At 39.3% G+C, this 19,098-nt stretch overlaps 1 protein-coding gene across 1 annotated transcript in view; it reads left to right on the forward strand.

Annotated features, from left to right (window-relative positions):
* The first annotated feature begins 9,805 nt into the window (after window positions 1–9,805).
* Window positions 9,806–19,098, forward strand: part of VAMP7 (vesicle associated membrane protein 7) — a 66,304-nt gene continuing 57,011 nt past the window's right edge. Inside the window, exon 1 of the mRNA XM_068533868.1 lies at window positions 9,806–9,924. The gene's annotated coding sequence lies outside the window, so the exon portion shown is untranslated. The remainder of the gene's footprint in view (window positions 9,925–19,098) is intronic.

The following is a 19,098-nucleotide window of genomic DNA, read 5'->3' on the forward strand; positions in this document are numbered from 1 at the left end:
GTATCCTAGAAGCTATGGACAGTAAATGGACTTGAAACTACAGAATGATAGATTTTGGTTATATCTACTAAACGACATTCTGTTTGTGTTGTTAACTCTGGTAGGCACTACTGCAAATTGAAAAATCTGATCCCAGTTTAGGATTAAATCTGACCCTATTTTGGAATTGGGGGATTAAATAGGTTTCCATAGTCTCTGCTTTTGCAGTATTTTCTAAGCTTATCAGCATCACTTGTGTTCCTTGCTACAAATACAGATACTCATCTTACACCCTCAAAAATGTGACTTTGTAGGCCAGGAATCTATGTTAACAGCTAACACCCCGGGTGATTCTTGTGTAGCCTATCCGTACACTGGTGTTAAAGGATCAATGTTTTAGTCCAATGGCTCTAGGAAGAAACCACCAAACTCTTGGTGAATGGACATTTACACTCACTTCTTCATGATCATATAATGAGAGTTTCTTAGGGTCCTCCTTGGGCAATAAAAATGTGATACAACTTCTATATGCATCAACTGCCAGCACCTGCCAACCAAGATAAAGTGAAAGATTATTATGTTATTCCTCAGTATCAAGTACCAGACCATAGAATGCAGCAAAATTTGAAAGAGAAAAGTAACCACTTAAAGAAAACTTTTTGCCAGATTCTAATGCAGCTAGATTATAAAAATTTTTCTTAATGACCAGCTAATACAACCTCATAATTTATAGAGGAGAGTCAGAAAGATGAAGTCATATGAATTGTATTGAAATCAGAATTGTAACAAAATCCAGGACAAAAATGTCTCAATTGCATATATTATTTAAGTTTTTTCAGAGCATGTATCTCTAGTACTTAGCATACTTCTTGGCACATGATGCCTCCGTAAAGTTTGTTGAACTGAACTGCTCTGTTTAATTGCAGGTAGTCAAAGTCATGGCGATAACTTCTAAAAAAATTTCCTAGAATGTTGGCCTTCCTAATTTGGCAGGCTAAAATTGTATGAATAACTCAGTAAGTCTGGATAACTAAATCATGTTACCTTAATGACTGAAGAAAAGAAGTTCTTTCTGTGGGATTTATTACATAAGCAGTAACCTTTGTCTCTATTATGCTCCTGTCCCACTCATCCTTTAAGATGCAGTTTGACTGTGAAGTCAGATTGGGCTTGGCCCCACAGGAAGCTGCATTGTATAAAGGTATATGGGGACCGTGGAGTAAAAATAGACATTGGATTTGAATTTCTGCTTTGCTATTAACCTTTAACAAGATTTAAACCCAAGATTTCTCACCATTTTCACCATGTTCTTTTATATATCTACATAAGGAGATGTCTATGGATTGTTTGTAAAATTCTAGTTGTTACTGAAATTTTAAGATATGGACCTCAAGAAGATACTACCCAGGGTTGTTGGAATATTAACTGAGACCACATATATCTAAAAAAATGAATGTAAGAACGTGCCTGACACTTAGTAGGAACTCAACAACTGCAGTCTCCAAGAGAGCAGGAACTGTGATTTGTGTACTGTTGCATTAGTATCTCAGACATAGCAGGGACTCATTAAATATATGTTCAATAAATAAAATATTAATGTTTCCTTTCCTCTGCCTACTTTGTTCATAAAATCTCTCTCATATCAATTATTGTTCTACCATGCTAAATACCTTGACCCAGATTGTGAACGTATGGTTTTATCCTTGTTTGTAGTCTCCCAGTTCTTGGTCTTCAGCAGGCTCCAATAAATGTTTGCTAAATAGAAGCCATTAGCCTGTATGTTGATTCAATCCTCTTAAATTTCTATATGACTTTCCATTATACTTAGAAACTTACTGTCTTCTTACAAAAAGTATTTCCATCTCTCAACAAAGCTAATTATCTGCACAGCTGTGTGAAGATACAATGCAGAGTTGAGCAAGAGTGTATCCTAGAGATCTTGTGAGCCACAGGATATGTGAATGAATTCCAGCCACTTTTTTTTTTTTTTACAGAGCTTCCAAAACACTCTGCAATTACTTCCCAGAAGGAAGTAAGATACACAAATTAAAAACATATATCCCTTGATTTCCATTGTGTTACATATGGACTCACAGCTTTCAGATACTCTTAAAACATAGTGTGAAAACCATTACCTTTACATGTAAGCTATCTGAAGCCTTTTAAAATTTCTTTTCCTTACAAGGAGCTACCGCGGCCGCAGATTTGAAATAAAGTTGAAGGCTGTAGTGGGAAGGAAAAAAAAAAAAAGACTTGTGATGCCTTGGGGAGACCAAAGGTGTGGGTGGCAGCCGCCTTGGGTTCTAGTCCCAGCTCCACAGTCTCTAACCCCGGGATGATGTAGAGCAACCCCTGTGAGCCTTACTGTTTTAGACTCTATCGGTGGTCCCTGCCCCGACCCCCACCCTGTCAGAGAAGTGCTCCAGGTAAATCCCGAGCCGAGTGGGGAGGGAGATGAAATCCTGCTCACTGTGTTTTTGAGAAGCAATAAAAGAGACAAAAGAAAACCAAAGCTAACCTGCTCTTCATGACTGTTCTGTTCCCTTGCCTCTTGAAGAAGGTCACAGGTTCGGTCGGTTTCCCGCTGCTTTCCCGAACCGGGGTCATGAGCTCACATTCAGCGGCCATGTTCAGTATGGAAGGGTAGCGGCCCTCCTACCCTTCCACTCCTCACTGGGGCGCTGCACCCTTAGCAGAGAAGCTGCCACAGGCAGTGACACAACACCGGGCCTGCCTGGTTCCTGTCCCCTGACCTTGTTCCCAGCTCTGTTTCAAGCTCTGGGCCCCTTGGGCCCTTTCTGCCAAGGTCCCTGTGCTGTGTACTCTGAAATACTTCGCCCTAAGGTAGCACTTACGGACTGCCTTCCAACCATTTTGCTGAGAAATGTGAGATTTCTGCTCCCTCCCCCATCTCTGCGGCTTCTGTGTTGTAATCGTCCCTTTTCAAGGTGACAGGAAGGCCCAGGACACAGGAACAGAAATGGACGGGACAAACGGAAGCAAACAGGTGGATCTGGGACTGTTGGATTTAGTCAACCAACACTGATTGCCTATCCTTCCTTGCATTCCCTCTTAAGGAACTTCTGAAACTTACGAAAGAGGGGGTGGGTTAGGAAGCCAAGACCTCGGGAGGCAAACCTTGGCCCCTTCAGTTTCTGTGCAACTTGGAGCCACGGTTTTCTTATCTGGAAAACAAGGGTGATGACGATAATAATGACTTCCTAGCATTACACTGATGATTAAATGCAGTAATATATATTTATCTTAGAATACTATTTGATACCAGAGAAAGACATGTGCACAGATATGGAGGTTCAGCATTCAGTGCTGAGTAAACAGCTGATGCAAAAACTCAAAGGTAGGAACATACCAGATCTGTTCCAAGATAGAAATCATGGACTTGCAATATGATCACGCCTTAGAGATGTATTTCTAACCCTGTGCATGTGGGGATAACTTATATGGACATCTTCATCCCTACCAAGGAAGAGTTGGAGAATGGGGAAGATATTGCTATGTGTCCTGGATGTTCTCTCATTATGAAAGTGATTGATGACAAAGATCAGTTTGACAAAGATCAGTTTATGTGTGGAGAAACAATCCCAGCCCCTTCCACCAGCAAATAATTGGTTAAAGGCTGAAGGCTTGAGGAGTCAAAAATTCTAAACAATTGGAAATGAGGCAAGGTGGAAAAAACAAATGTCAAGTTACAGGCCTCTCCCGTAGGGTCACCAGTTTTGTGGTTTGCTATTGCGTTAGATTGTGGATTCTTTACATCAGATTAGAGGTAAGCCAACGTATGGATTTTATGCTTAGAGCTTTGAACTCGAAGTGTTCTCAATTTTTCATCAGAATTGTAAAGGAGGATAATTTCAAGTCAGTGCTTTCTTTCCCTGTTTCATCCTTTTGATGTCTTAAACCTAATTACTTGCTGTCTGATAGTGGCAGTATCTACCCCAAAGTCATTAGTGTCCCTTATTTTTGACTTGGTTATAAAAATAATTCAAAGTAGCCCATTTTACAGTTTGACATCACCTTTGCTTTGGAAACGTTGGAACTTGAGACACTTAGTTGCCTTGTCAGTGCTGCACTTTCATCTCCTGCACCAAGCCTCAGGCTTGCCCTTGATCTTGCCCTTTTGAGAACGTTCATGTTCTATGAAGCAGGCCTTTTCTGTTACGCTCCATGTGGTGTCTGTCATGCCATTAAAGCGAAAATATAGTGAGCTCCCAATTTCTCCAGGACTAGATGTTCGTGGATAAAAAAGAAAAGTCAAAAAGTTAAATGGTCACAAAATTTGGAATTTCCTCATGAATATTCTGTATTATTTTTTGAAAACTGGAAAAAGTCAAGGAGCTGAGGGAGGTAAAATTCATAACAGAATGAGAGGAGCAAAATATGCCAACTTAGTAAGTGGAACACTTGAATAATTTTGCCAGGCCAGGGCAGATATTTCTATATCTGGATGCTCACTTGTTTTTAGAAAAGGCTAATGAAATTGCTCTTCAGATGGGAGTTGATGTCAAGTCTTTATGACTGGCAACAATGCTTTCAGCATTATCACAGTATCATTCTACTTAACCTAAACAGTGAAGCACCTACAATAACTCTGTTTGCTGATGATTGTCTTGAAAATGAGTAGCCAAATCTGAATAGATGTGTCCTTGGGGGCATATCTAATGCGCCTCTATAATCTGTGACCAAACCAGAGGAACACTCTGACAGAAGAATGTTGTCCTGGAGAAAAATAAATATATAAAGAAAGCTGGGTCATCAACTTTCCTCCATTAGAATGCTGAGAGGAGCAAGAAATTAGAATCAATATGGAAATTTGAAAACTCCCCTTTTATACACAACTTTCCTGTGTGTATATAAACTTAACAAAAATGCACTGACATCTGGCAGGTTGTTTGGGAAATGGCTCCTGCAGTTAGAAAATAAAATGGCTTACCAGAATGTGAACATTCTATTACTGTTAGCTGCACATGGACACCAGAGGTTTAAATTAAAACATTTGTAGTCTTTTATTTTCACCTGCCAGCATGGCTACGTGTAGCCATTTGACTGAGAAATAATAAATCATCAAAAGTTGGATGATGGAAATGCTTGGTATGTTATGAGAAGCACTGTTCTATTGCAGGTGTAAAGAAACGGCATGTCCTTCGTATGATGAGAAATTTCATTGCTATGTGTGATAGAAACCTCAGAAGTAATCCACAACCGCTTTGCCAAAGCTGGTGTTGGAACCACCGATGGCTCAGACCAACAGGGCAGGAAGTGTGATGACACTAACTGGAATGAGCTACAAAGAGAAGCAAACTGTCCCGTACTCAAATGTCAATGATTTCGTAGATATTGCTAATGTGTTAGCTCCCTCTACTGATTGTGAATTTCAAAGGAGAACAGGCATTCTCAAGGTAGGTCTATTTTGAGCACAGACGAACAGGAAGAAAATTTGCCCAAGTCCAAATATCCAGGAGAAAAGAAGCATAAATAGCACTGGTGATCAGTGATAAGTTGCAATAATGTGAATGATGTTGATGCCAAAACAACAGTCACTAGATTTGTTTGTGAACTACAAAATAACACATCACGATCCAATCCTGTTAAGCAGAATGTAAAACCAGGATCTCTCAGATATGACTAGAGTTCTGTATGATATACGTATCTTACTTTAGCGCAACAGACAGTTCTGGAGCATCTACTATAAGAAAGCTAGTTTGTAATCCAGGCTCCATCTCTTCTTAGCTTTGTAATCTTTGTCATGTGTACAATTGGGAGACTGGATTAGGTTATCTAAACCATCAGTTCTATAATTCCAGGTTTGGTAGCTGCAGGAACTGAAATGGAAATTGAAACCTTTACTCCATAAGCTCAAACTATCTAAAATCATGTATTATAAAAAAGAGAATCAATTTTTCAGTAACCTGATGAAATGGTAACAGAACTTCTAAATTTGAAAATTATCGAATTATAAAGCCACCTATTTAAACGGTTCTGCATGCACTGTAGTATACACATCCAGAAGCACTCCTCTTGGAAACTACCCAACATATCTTGAAAACTGTACATATTAATTTATTACCAGGGTAGACAGTATATTGGTATGCTAAATAAAGCCAGATAATTTTTTTTAATGGTGAATTTTACTGTATGTAACTTATATATCCATAAACCTGACTTTTTTTTTTTTTAAATTGAAACACCTGATCCTTGGGTCATTTGCATTCTTAATTTATTTATTTATTTATTTTTGGTTTGTGTTGGGTCTTCGTTTCTGTGCGAGGGCTTTCTCTAGTTGCGGCGAGCGGGGGCCACTCTTCATCGCGGTGCGCGGGCCTCTCACTATCGCGGCCTCTCTTGTTGCGGAGCACAGGCTCCAGACGCGCAGGCTTAGTAGTTGAGGCTCACGGGCCCAGTTGCTCCGGGGCATGTGGGATTTTCCCAGACCAGGGCTCGAACCCGTGTCCCCTGCATTGGCAGGCGGATTCTCAACCACTGCGCCACCAGGGAAGCCCAAGCCAGATAATTTTTTAAAACCCATACATCAGATCGCTCCTTTGCTTGAACCTCTCTACTTCCCATTACACTTAGAATAAAGTCCAAACTCCTTCTTCTAGCTTACGCAGCCTTGCAAGACCTCTGGCCACAAAAAGATAAGAGGGAACAAAACTCCAAGCAGAGAGAGCTGGTGCAAAGATATAAAGTGAGGAGGAGCTTGACATATTTGAGGAGCAGAAAGGCCTGTGTGATCTCCTCTCCTACTACTCTCCCCTCACTTCCACTACCCTACAGTCACTATGGCTTTATTTCTGTTCCCTCTGATCTTCTTATGGCTGATTCCTTCCTGACATTTATATTTCAGCTTAAATATTACCCCCTCAGAGAGAACTTTCCCTGATTTCCCAGTATAAATGCTTGTGCTAAAGATACAAATTTTGAAGCACAGATGAGATTACTTTAGGAGAGAATATAGAGTAACAAGAGGGGCTTTGATAGAGCTCTAAAACCTCTAAATTGAGGCAACATTTAGAGTTCATACAGCTATTAACTCAGGACTGTCTGGCTCCAAAACTCCTTCTCTTTCTAAGATACTATGCTGTCTCTCAAATAATAGGTATTGAATAAAATTAAATTAATATTAAGATGAAAAGTAAACCTTTGCAGAGGATGAAAAAGCTTAAAAAAGCATATACTTTGCTGGAAAATTAAGAGGTGATATTTAAGATATGTCTTAAAGGGTAAATAAGATTTAGATAAGGGAGGCAGCCTGTGCAAAGTCACTGAGGCATGAAAGAGCATGGTATTGAAGTGTTAACTCCAGTAGGCAAGGACACTGTCTGTCTTGTTCACTCCTATATCACCAGAATCCAGAATAGGCCTGGCTCATAGTAGGCACTTAGTACATATTTGTTGGAGGAATAGATAGATGGATGAATTAGTGAATGACACCATACAAGAGTAGGCTTGAACATAGGATGTGTTGGTGAGAGAAGCAGAATATGAAGCAGGGAAGGTAGAGAGAGGTCAGGTCATGGAGGGCCTTGAATTCTCCGTTTAGAATCTTAGACTTTATCCTCTACATAATGGGGAGTGAATTAAGATTTTAAGTAGAATTTGGAAATGATCAGATTTTGTTTTAGATAGAACAATTTCAAGTGATGAGGAGTGGGTGGGAGGGAGATGGTGAAGGAGATACTGTAGGTACAGAGATATTACTTCTGGTTTCTAGTGCTCAGATCATTTGTCATGATTTTTTTAATGTCTGTAGCACAGCCAGAGCTGATAACAATAAATAAGGTATGGTATATGCTGCACACATTAGAGTAGAACAGTTTGTATAGTGCCTCGTGACTACTGCTATATTTTTGTCATGATTGGAAAAATACTGAGGAATGGAGTGGATTGTAACTTACACAAAATATCTCACCATTTCTCATTTTCCTTTTCTTTCTCCCTAAATATAAAGTAAATGCTAGCTATCATTATGTAAGACCTAATAAAGAAGAACTAATGGCAAATATAATGCTTGTTCAATAAATGCTTATTGTCCCTTTGCCAGGCAGTATTGCTCATTTATCATTGCAGCAATCTTTGAAGACAGGTGCCGTTATTATCTTCATTTCAAAGATGAGTAAACTGAAGTTTGACAAGTGAGATATTTAGGGAATAGAATTAACATGGCTTGCTGATTATTTGGATGTGAGCTATGAGGGAGTGAAAGCATTCAAAATGATACCCAGCTTTCTGGTGTGGGCAACTGATTGCATGGTTGTGCCATTCACTGAGATGGGATTAGAGGAGAAGGAGGAGCAGCTTATGGGAGAGGGGAGAGTAGAAATGTATTAGGTCAACTAAAGACTACATTAAGTTTTAGGTGCCTGAAAGAGATGCCCAGCTTTCATTAGATATTTCAGTCTGGGTTACAGGAGTCTTGTCTGGGCTTCCTATATGTGAGAATCATCAGCATACAGATGATAATCAAAGCAATGGGATTAGTTAAGATCACCCAAGAAAAGTTTGACGAGTAAGAAAATAAGAGAGTGTAAGGAAGAGCCCTATGGAACATGAACATTTCAAAGGAAAATGAGGATCTGCCACAAAAGTGGGAGGGGAACCAGAAGAGTGCAGCATCTTAGAAAAAGCTTAGAGAATAGAGGGTGCTATAAAGTGAATGTTTGTGTTCTTCCCACCCCAATTTATATATTAGAGTCTGGATCCTCAATGTGATTGTATTTGTAGGTGGATCTTTGGGAGTTAGTTAGATCATGAGGGTGGGGCCCTCATGAATGGGATTAGTGCCCTTATAAGAGATGTGAGAGAGATACTATCTCTCCACCACGTGAGGACACAACAAGAAGGCAGCAGTCTGCAAGCCAGGAAGCAGGTCCTCACCAGAACCCCACCATACTGTGGCACCCTGGTCTGAACCTTCCCAGCCTCCAGAACTGTGGGAAATTAATTTCTGTTTAAGCCATTCAGTCTGAGGTTTTTGTTAAAGCAGCCCAAACTAAGGGGGTTTCAAGAAGGAGGGAATAACCAATGTAAAATCCTGCAGAGTTGAGGTATGGTAATGGTTAAAAAGTGTCTATTTTAGCAACACGGTTGAGAATTTTGACTGGAAAGGGGAAGTTAAGTCTGTGTGTGGTGAGAGGTTTGGGGTGGTGTGAGGTTGAGAAAGGTGACTTTGGAATATTTTAGATGAGAGAAACTTCGACAATCTTTAAATGTTGATAATAAAGGGCAAATAAGCAGGGAGCCGTTGAGACACGAGACAAACTAGTTTATTAGTGGAGCTCGACTGAGTTAGTAAGAAGGAATAGGGATGTAAAGGGGATGGGGGAATTTACATCAAAGGAGAGTAGTTGATTTATTATTATTATTACCATTTTTATTATTGCAAAAGAATGGGAGAAAGGATTGCTGAGGGATCCAAGGAGGTTAAAAAAATTTCGTGGCGAAAGTAGAGGGAATTCCTGTCAGATGAATTCTATCTTGTCTGTGAAGTAACAGGCGACGTTGCCTGCTGAGACTAAGCAGGGAGACGGTGGGGAAAGCTCGGCTCTTCATTTATCCCGCCGGTGGACTTTTTGTGGCCGTGCATTCTCTCGCTTTCTCTAAGGAACAGCGCTTGATGTTGTTTATGACAAGAATTGTTGATGGAGCGGGTGACAGATTCGGCGAAGGCCAGCCGAAACTACCACTCCCAGAATGCAGTGCGGCTCCTGGGAAGTGCGGGGGCTGGGAACGCAGCAGGCCCCTCCCCGCCTCTCGCTCCCATTGGAGGAGCGCTCACATTCCCAGGAAGCCGCGCGCGGGCGGGGCGCTTTTGCGGAAGCCGGCGGCGTCCGGTCCAGCCTCCTCCGGGAGCAAGCAGTTGGCGACCCCGCGCTAACCCGCGCAACTCTTTCCCGATCCCCGAGTTCTCACACGGTGTCCGGACAGGTAAAAGCAGCGGGGAACGCTGGGCCGAAGGCGGGGAGACGATGGCCGAGGGAGGGCAGAGGTGTCGACGGGAAGGTGGAATTAGGAGGCAATGCAAGGGTGACTAGGGCTTCTCTGGTGTCGACAGTTCGAATTGTCGGACAGGTCCAGTTTTGGTGAAGTGCGTTTTATGCCGGTAAAAGGGCCTCGAGTGAAAGAGTCAGAATGCGTCACTTAAGTTGTTACAGAGGAAAAAAGAATGTTAACTTTCCCTCAGTTTGCATTCTGCAAGACCTCTTTGTAGCATTTGAATCTCTTGAGATTTCTTGAATCTTCTAAAAACTCTCTACGCCCTTGTTTCGATGACGTCACTTTCTGCTTTACCTCCTACTTCTGGGCTCCTAGCCCTCTGCGTGCCCTTCCTCCAAGGCCCAGTGTTGTAATTCTTCTTCCTCAGTTCGGATAGGAGCTCTGTATCTCTGCCCCGACCTATTTCCTCAGCGTCAGGCCTGTACAATGTTGTTCTTCTTATTACTATTGGCCAATATTTAACAAACTGACCACGTACTAGACTCTTTAGTAAATGCTTTACACCTCCCTCTTCCATAATCCCCACAAACAATCAGTTATCAAGTCCTTTTCTTTCTGTCTTATTAATTGCTCTCAACTACCTGTACCGCCATTGTCCCACCCTTGATCCCGGAGTATACTGTCATGTTTCGGACATTTTTTCCCTTTGAATAGCTGTGACTGAGAGCAGAGCCACTCATATGTTTTGTTTAACAAACATTTATTGAACAGCTAATACGTGCTAGACAGTCTTCTAAGTGCAAGGGATATAGCTGGAAACAAGACATAGGAGATCGCTACTCTCAGTAGCTTACATATTTGTGAGTGTGTGCGGAAGGGGCAAACAAGAAGAATCAAGGTGATGTTATATGGTGGTGGTGGTTAATGCAAAATAGAACAAATGTTTTACTTGACAGGGTAGTCTCCTATCCTGAGAAAGTTAGAAGGGTTGGGTTGGGTCTCAGAGCATCACCCCAAGAGAATATTTGTAATACCAACAAGAATAGTCTTGATCTGTGACCAGACTTCAGGATTTTCATAAACACCTCTTCTTTCTCTCTCTCATATCAATGTTTGTTCTTCTGTCTCCTCCAAGGTTATTACGTCAGAATTGGGGGCTTTTCTGTCATTTGCTTAGTTCCTCCCTAAGAAGAGTTGAGGATTGGATTATTCTCAGCTCAACTCCTTTATCTTAGGGAGATAGTTTGGTAATCAAAATATTGTTCTTGCCAGGTCCTACTGAATATAAAGTTATCTGTCATTTATAGTATATTTAAAACCAAAACATGCTCAGTGTTTATTAATTTATTAAATATTTGAGGGAATATTATATGTCAGGCACTGTGCTGGGCATTGAGAACCTAGTAAGGATAAAACAGACACTTGGACCTCTCTTCCAAGAAGAAATAATTGTATACTGAGGAAATTCCCAATACATAGGCTGACACCTGCATTTTTTTTCTTCATCCAAGATGAGATAATCACAAAACTTTAAGAAATCTTCTAAACAATTGTGTGCATTCTTAGATTATTCACCCTTAAAGATTATTGCATTTATTTGTTTATGTCTGTCTTCCATATTTTACTGTGGTTTCCTTGAGTATAGATGTCCTTTCTTACTGGTCTTCATACCTCCAATGTTTACTATATTGGGTGCCATATAGTAAAGCCTTAGAACGTGTGTTGAACTGAAATAGAAAAACTGTTTGAGCAAATACAAGTTACTTAATTAATGCAAGGCCTTCTTTTTACATATGGCCATTAGACTTATCCCTAAACCTTCTCATTTGCCAAATATGGACCATTCCATCTCATCAGGCTAGTTTATTTACCTTCTCAAGCATGTTCTCACTTCTGTGCCTTCTCTTGTTCCATAGCTGTCTCCTAAAATGAGTTCCCATCTTTTTCCTGAGCACCTTCCATGCCCTCCGCATTTAATTTAATGGGACAATTTAATAGTATGCCCCATGATACAAGGGTGGAAAAAATTTAATTTCCGTAATGTATTTCCTGTGAAACATTCTGCTAATGAACTGTTGCAAGGACTAAACATAATACATCTCCTTGCAGTAATACAGATAATGATACAGAATGCTTTCTTTTGATTTGGCATTGGCTATTGCCATGCGCTATGTGACGAGTTAATTCTTCCATCTCTTTGTTCTGTTTGAATAGTTGCGCAACGTTTATTCATATAGCACATTATAGTATCATTTGGGTTCTACTTGGTACAAACACCTTTGAGTATTATTTTTTGCTTAGCTTGAGATAATTTATGAGTTAACGTTATTCTTCCACACTGTCATTTTCAGAATGTCAGATAACTAAGTCTCAGTTCTTAAAAATAAAAGGCTTTTTCCATGCAGATATCTTTCAGATGTAAATCGTTACTGCAAAGTATAAATTTTGTCCTTATAACTGATTAAAAAACACAACAGGAATACAAGAGTGCTTGAGTCATGATTGTCATTATGATTTTAGGATGTGTCAACCTAGGAGCAGCCAGACATGCTTCCAATACATTAAAAATTAAGCACTGTTTTAGGGAATTTCTTGGCACCTATGCCTTCGTAATGCAAATGCAGCACTGAATTGTTTGCCATCACTCATTTATATGGTATACATGTAGATAATCCGGGTATTCGTATATATTTTTAATGTTATCAAAATAAAAATACAGAATTAAAAAATTTCTCAGAACACAAAGACTTGAGTGTGAGAAACACTGACTCGTCCTTTTACCCTTCTCAGTTCCCTGAAACCATCTTCAACTTCCATTTGAAGATGCCTCCACTGGGGAGGAACATTTATGTTGTTCCTGTGCTATCTTGTTAGCAATATTTTTAATGCAGGCAATCCCATACAGATGGATATATCCCAGAAGTTCCTTTGTAAGATTATTGTTTGAAACTCTGGGTGCATTTTTTCCTATAAATAATGCTACTTATGACATTTCGGTTGTTAAGCCAACGAATAGCATCATATATAACCTTTAATGGACTTAAAGACCTTCACTACAATTCCTCTATAAAAAACTACATTCAGAATTCTCACTCGGATTCCCCTGTAGCATATCTTTTTTTTGGAATCCCAGCAACTGAAACAAAAATGTTCTTTCCTTGGAACTTTCTGGGCAGTAGAAACTGGTCTTTCTAACTCCAGGCTGTTGAAGGTTGCTCTTCTGGCCCATCGTTCTAAGGACAGGCCTCTAATATGATTATGGAAGGATGTGAGACAGAGGTTTTGGAGAAGAGAGGGAGGCAAGTTGGGGTGATATGAATATGTGGAGAGGGGAGAGTAGGAGTGATTTGGGAGGAATGGTGAGTTCCCAAGATGGGGTTTGTTGTGTCCTCAAAAAAGATGTTGAATCCTGACCCCTGCTATCTGTGAATGGGACCTTATTTGGAAATAGGGTCTTTGCAGATGTAATTAAGATGTAAGTTAAAATGAGGTCATACTGGAGTACGTGTCCTTATAAGAAGGGAAGAGACACAGAGACTACCATGTGAAGACATAGACACACGTGGAGAATGCCATGTGACTATGGAGGCACAGATTGAAGTGCTGCAGCTGCAAGCCAAGGAACGCCAAGGATTGCCAGCAAACCACCAGAAGCTAGGAAGAGATTCTAGAAGAGATTCTCCCCTACAGATTTCAGAAGGAGCATGGACCTGCCAACATCCTGATTTCAAGCTTCTGGCCTCCAAAACTATGAAACAATAAATTTCTGTTATTTTAAGCCTTGCATCTTTTGGTACTTTGTCACGCAGCCACAGGAAACTCATACAGGATTCTTAGCAGGAATGTAGTAGAATTGGGATGATGGCTATGGGACCAAGCAAGGAGTGAGTAAGAGAACAGGGAGGAACAGTGTTAAGACAACTTTCCTTTATATTCCATTATCTTTTTTTTTTCTTCTCTCTCTGGCTTATAGTTTAATTCTTTTTCTTCTTGAATCTGATCTTATATAGCACTTTATCATTTATTGAACATTCACATACTGCTAATAATTAGCAGAGCCATGTTTTCGGACTTCAAATGCAGTATTCTTTCGGCCACAGTTGTTTCTGTTGTCCCAATATTCATTAAAACATTACAGATTCTATTGCAAGATAATAATAGTGGGCACATGTGAGACTTGATTACAGGTGTGATTTTTAGCAGTATAGGAGAGAGTAAGAAATGCTTACTTGTTTTTAACATCTTTATTGGAGTATAATTGCATTACAGTGTGTTTCTGCTGTATAACAAAGTGAATCAGCTATATGTATACATATATACCCATATCCCCTCCCTCTTGCATCTCCCTCCCACCCTCCCTATCCCACCCCTCTAGGTAGTCACAAAGCACTGAGCTGATCTCCCCGTGCGATGCAGCTGCTTCCCACTAGCTATCTGTTTTACATTTGGGGGTGTATATATGTCAGTGCTACGCTCTCACTTCGTCCCAGCTTACCCTTCCCCCTCCCCGTGACTTCAAGTCCATTCTCTGTGTCTGTGTCTTTATTCCTGTCCTGCCTCTAGGTTCTTCAGAACCACTTTTCTTTTTTTTTAGATTCTATATATATGTGTTAGCATATGGTATTTGTTTTTCTCTTTCTGACTTACTTCACTCTGTATGACAGACTCTAGATCCATCCACCTCACTACAAATAACTCAATTTCGTTTCTTTTTATGGCTGAGTAATATTCCATTGTATATATGTGCCACATCTTCTTTAGCCATTCATCTGTCGATGGACACTTAGGTTGCTTCCATGTCCTGGCTATTGTAAATAGTGCTGCAGTGAACATTGTGGTACATGACTCTTTTTGAATTATGGTCTTCTCAGGGTATATGCCCAGTAGTGGGATTGCTAGGGCATATGGTAGTTTTATTTTTAGTTTTTTAAGGACCTTCCATACTGTTCTCCATAGTGGCTGTATCAATTTACATTCCCACCAACAGTGCAAGAGCGTTCCCTTTTCTCCACACCCTCTCCAGCATTTATTGTTTGTAGATTTTTTGATGATGGCCATGCTGACCGGTGTGAGGTAATACCTCATTGTAGTTTTCATTTGCATTTCTCTAATGATTAGTGATGTTGATCATCCTTTCATGTGTTTGTTGGCAATCTGTATATCTTCTTTGGAGAAATGTCTCTTTAGGTCTTCTGCCCATTTTTGGATTGGGTTGTTTGTTTTTTTTGATATCGAGCTGCATGAGCTGCTTGTATATTTTGGAGATTAATCCTTTGTCAGCTGCTTCATTTGCAACTATTTTCTCCCATTCTGAGGGTTGTCTTTTTGTCTTGTTTATGGTTTCCTTTGCTGTGCAAAAGCTTTTGAGTTTCATTAGGTCCCATTTGTTTATTTTTGTTTTTATTTCCATTTCTCTAGGAGGTGGGTCAAAGAGAATCTTGCTGTGATTTATGTCATAAGGTGTTCTGCCTACATTTCCCTGTAAGAGTTTTATAGTGTCTGGCCTTACGTTTAGGTTTTTAATCCATTTTGAGTTTATTTTTGTGTATGGTGTTAGGGAGTGTTCTAATTTCATTCTTTTACATGTAGCTGTCCAGTTTTCCCTGCACCACTTACTGAAGAGGCTTTCTTTTCTCCATTGTCTATTCTTGACTCCTTTATCAAAGATAAGGTGACCATATGTGCATGGGTTTATCTCTGGGCTTTCCATCCTGTTCCATTGATCTATATTTCTGTTTTTGTGCCATTACCATAGTGTCTTGATTACTGTAGCTTTGTAGTAAAGTCTGAAGTCAGGGAGCCTGATTCCTCCAGCTCTGTTTTTCTTTCTCAAGATTGCTTTGGCTATTCAGTATCTTTTGTGTTTCCATACAAATAGTGAAATTTTTTGTCCTAGTTCTGTGAAAAATGCCATTGGTAGTTTGATGGGGATTGCACTGAATCTGTAGATTGCTTTGCATAGTATAGTCATTTTCACAATGTTGATTCTTCCAATCCAAGAACATGGTATATCTCTCCACCTGTTTGTATCATCTTTCATTTCTTTCATCAGTGGCTTATACTTTTCTGCATACAGGACTTTTGTCTCCTTAGGTAGGTTTATTCCTAGATATTTTATTCTTTTTGTTACAGTGGTAAATGGGAGTGTTTCTTTAATTTCCCTTTCAGATTTTTCATCGTTAGTATATAGAAATGCAAGAGATTTCTGTGCATTAGTTTTGTGTCCTGCTACTTTACCAAATTCATTGATTAGCTCTAGTAGTTTTCTGGTAGCATCTTTAGGATTCTCTATGTATAGTATCATGTCATCTGCAAACAGTGACAGTTTTACTTTTCTTTTCCGATTTGGATTCCATTTATTTCTTTTTCTTCTCTGATTGCTGTGGCTAAAACTTCCAAAACTATGTTGAATAATAGTGGTGAGACTGGGCACCCTTGTCATGTTCCTGATCTTACAGGAAATGGTTTCAGTTTTTCACCATTGAGAACGATGGTGGCTGTGGGCTTGTCATATATGGCCTTTTTATGTAGAGGGAGGTTCCCTCTATGCCCACTTTCTGGAGAGTTTTTATCATAAATGGGTGTTGAATTTTGTTGAAAGATTTTTCTACATCTATTGAGATTATCATATGGTTTTTATCCTTCAGTTTGTTAATATGGTGTATCACGTTGATTGATTTGCGTATATTGAAGTATCCTTGCATTCCTGGGATAAGCCCCACTTGATCATGGTGTGTGATCCTTTTAATGTGCTGTTGGGTTCTGCTAGTATATTGTTGAGAATTTTTGTATCTATGTTCATCAGTGATATTGGCCTGTAGCTTTCTTTTTTTGTGACATCTTTGTCTGGTTTTGGTATCAGGGTAATGGTGGCCTTGTAGAATGGTTTGGGAGTGTTCCTCCCTCTGCATTTTTTGGAAGAGTTTGAGAAGGATAGGTGTTAGCTCTTCTCTAAATGTTTGATAGAATTCACCTGTGAAGCCATCTGGTCCTGGGCTTTTGTTTGTTAGTAGATTTTTAATCACAGTTTCAATTTCAGTGCTTGTGATTGGTCTGTTCATATTTTCTATTTCTTCCGGTTCAGTCTTGGAAGGTTATACTTTTCTAAGAATTTGTCCATTTCTTCCAGGCTGTCCGTTTTATTGGCATACAGTTGCTCGTGGTTGTCTCTCATGATCATTTGTATTTCTGCAGGGTCAGTTGTTTCTTCTCTTTTTTCATTTCTAAATCTGTTGATTTGAGTCTTCTCCCTTTTTTTCTTGATGAGTCTGGTTAGTGGTTTATCAATTTTGTTTATCTTCTCGAAGAACCAGCTTTTCATTTCATTGGTCTTTGCTATTGTTTCCTTCAAATCTTTTTCATTTATTTCTGGTCTGATCTTTATGATTTCTTTCCTTCTGCTAAATTTGGGGTTTTTTTGTTCTTTTTTCTCTAATGGCTTTAGGTGTAAGGTTAGGTTGTTTATTTGAGGTTTTTCTTGTTTCTTGAGGTAGGATTGTATTGCTATATACTTCCCTCTTAGATCTGCTTTTCCTGTGTTCCATAGGTTTTGGGTCATCGTATTTTCATTGTCATTTGTTTCTAGGTACTTTTTGATTTCCTCTTTGATTTCTTCAGTGATCTCTTGGTTATTTAGTAGTGTATTGTTTAGCCTCCATGTGTTTGTATTTTTTACAGTTTTTTCCTGTAATTGATATCTAGTCTCATAGAGTTGTGGTCAGAAAAGATACTTGATACGATTTCAATTTTCTTAAATATACTGAGGCTTGATTTGTGACCCAAGATATGATCTCTCCTGGGGAATTTTCCATGAGCACTTGCGAAGAAAGTGTATTCTGTTGTTTTTGGATGCAATGTCCTATAAATATTAATTAAGTCCGTCTTGTTTAATGTGTCATTTAAAGCTAGTGTTTCCTTATTTATTTTCATTTTGGATGATCTGTCCATTGGTGAGAGTGGGGTGTTAAAGTCCCCTACTAATAATAGTGTGTCACTGTCGATTTCCCCTTTTATGGCTGTTAGCATTTGCCTTATGTATTGAGGTGCTCCTATGTTGGGTGCATAAATATTTACAATTGTTATATTTTCTTCTTGGTTTGATCCTTTGATCATTATGTAGTGTCCTTTTTTTCTCCTGTATTAGTCTTTATTTTAAAGTCTATTTTGTCTGATATGAGAATTGCTACTCCAGCTTTCTTTTGATTTCCATTTGCATGGAATATCTTTTTCCATCCCCTCACTTTCAGTCTGTATGTGTCCCTAGGTCTGAAGTGGGTCTCTTGTAGACAGCATATATATGGGTCTTGTTTTTGTATGCATTCAGCCAGTGTGTGTCTTTTGGTTGGAGCATTTAATCCGTTTACATTTAAGATAATTATCGATACGTATGTTCCTATTACCATTTTATTAATTGTTTTGGGTTTGTTATTGTAGGTGTTTTCCTTCTCTTGTGTTTCTTGCCTAGAGAAGTTCCTTTAGCATTTGTTGTAAAGCTGGTTTGGTGGTACTGAATTCTCTTAACTTTTGCTTGTCTGTAAAGCTTTTGATTTCTCTGTCGAATCTGAATAAGATCCTTGCTGGGTAGAGTAATCTTGGTTGTAGGTTTTTCCCTTTCATCACTTTAAATATGTCCTGCCACTCCCTCTGGCTTGCAGAGTTTCTTTTGAAAGATCAGCTGTTAACCTTATGGGGATTCCCTTGTGTGTTATTTGTTGCTTTTTCTTTGCAGCTTTTAATATTTTTTCTTTGTATTTAATTTTTAATAGTTTGATTAACATGTGTTTTGGTGTGTTTCTCCTTGGATTTATCCTGTATGGGACTCTCTGTGCTTCCTGGTCTTGATTGACTATTTCCTTTCCCATGTTAGGGAAGTTTTCAACTATAATCTATTCAAATATTCTCTCAGCCCCTTTCTTTTTCTCTTCTCCTTCTGGGGACCCCTATCATTTGAGTCTTGGTGTGGTTAATGTTGTCCCAGAGGTCTCTGAGACTGTTCTCAATTCTTTTCGTTCTTTTTTCTTTATTCTGCTCTGCAGTAGTTATTTCAACTATTTTATCTTCCAGGTCACTTATCCGTTCTTCTGCCTCTGTTATTCTTCTATTGATTCCTTCTAGAGAATTTTTAATTTCATTTATTGTGTTGTTCATCATTGTTTGTTTGCTTTT

This window comes from Eschrichtius robustus, chromosome X (assembly GCF_028021215.1).
Source record: "Eschrichtius robustus isolate mEscRob2 chromosome X, mEscRob2.pri, whole genome shotgun sequence".
Lineage (NCBI taxonomy): Eukaryota > Metazoa > Chordata > Mammalia > Artiodactyla > Eschrichtiidae > Eschrichtius > Eschrichtius robustus.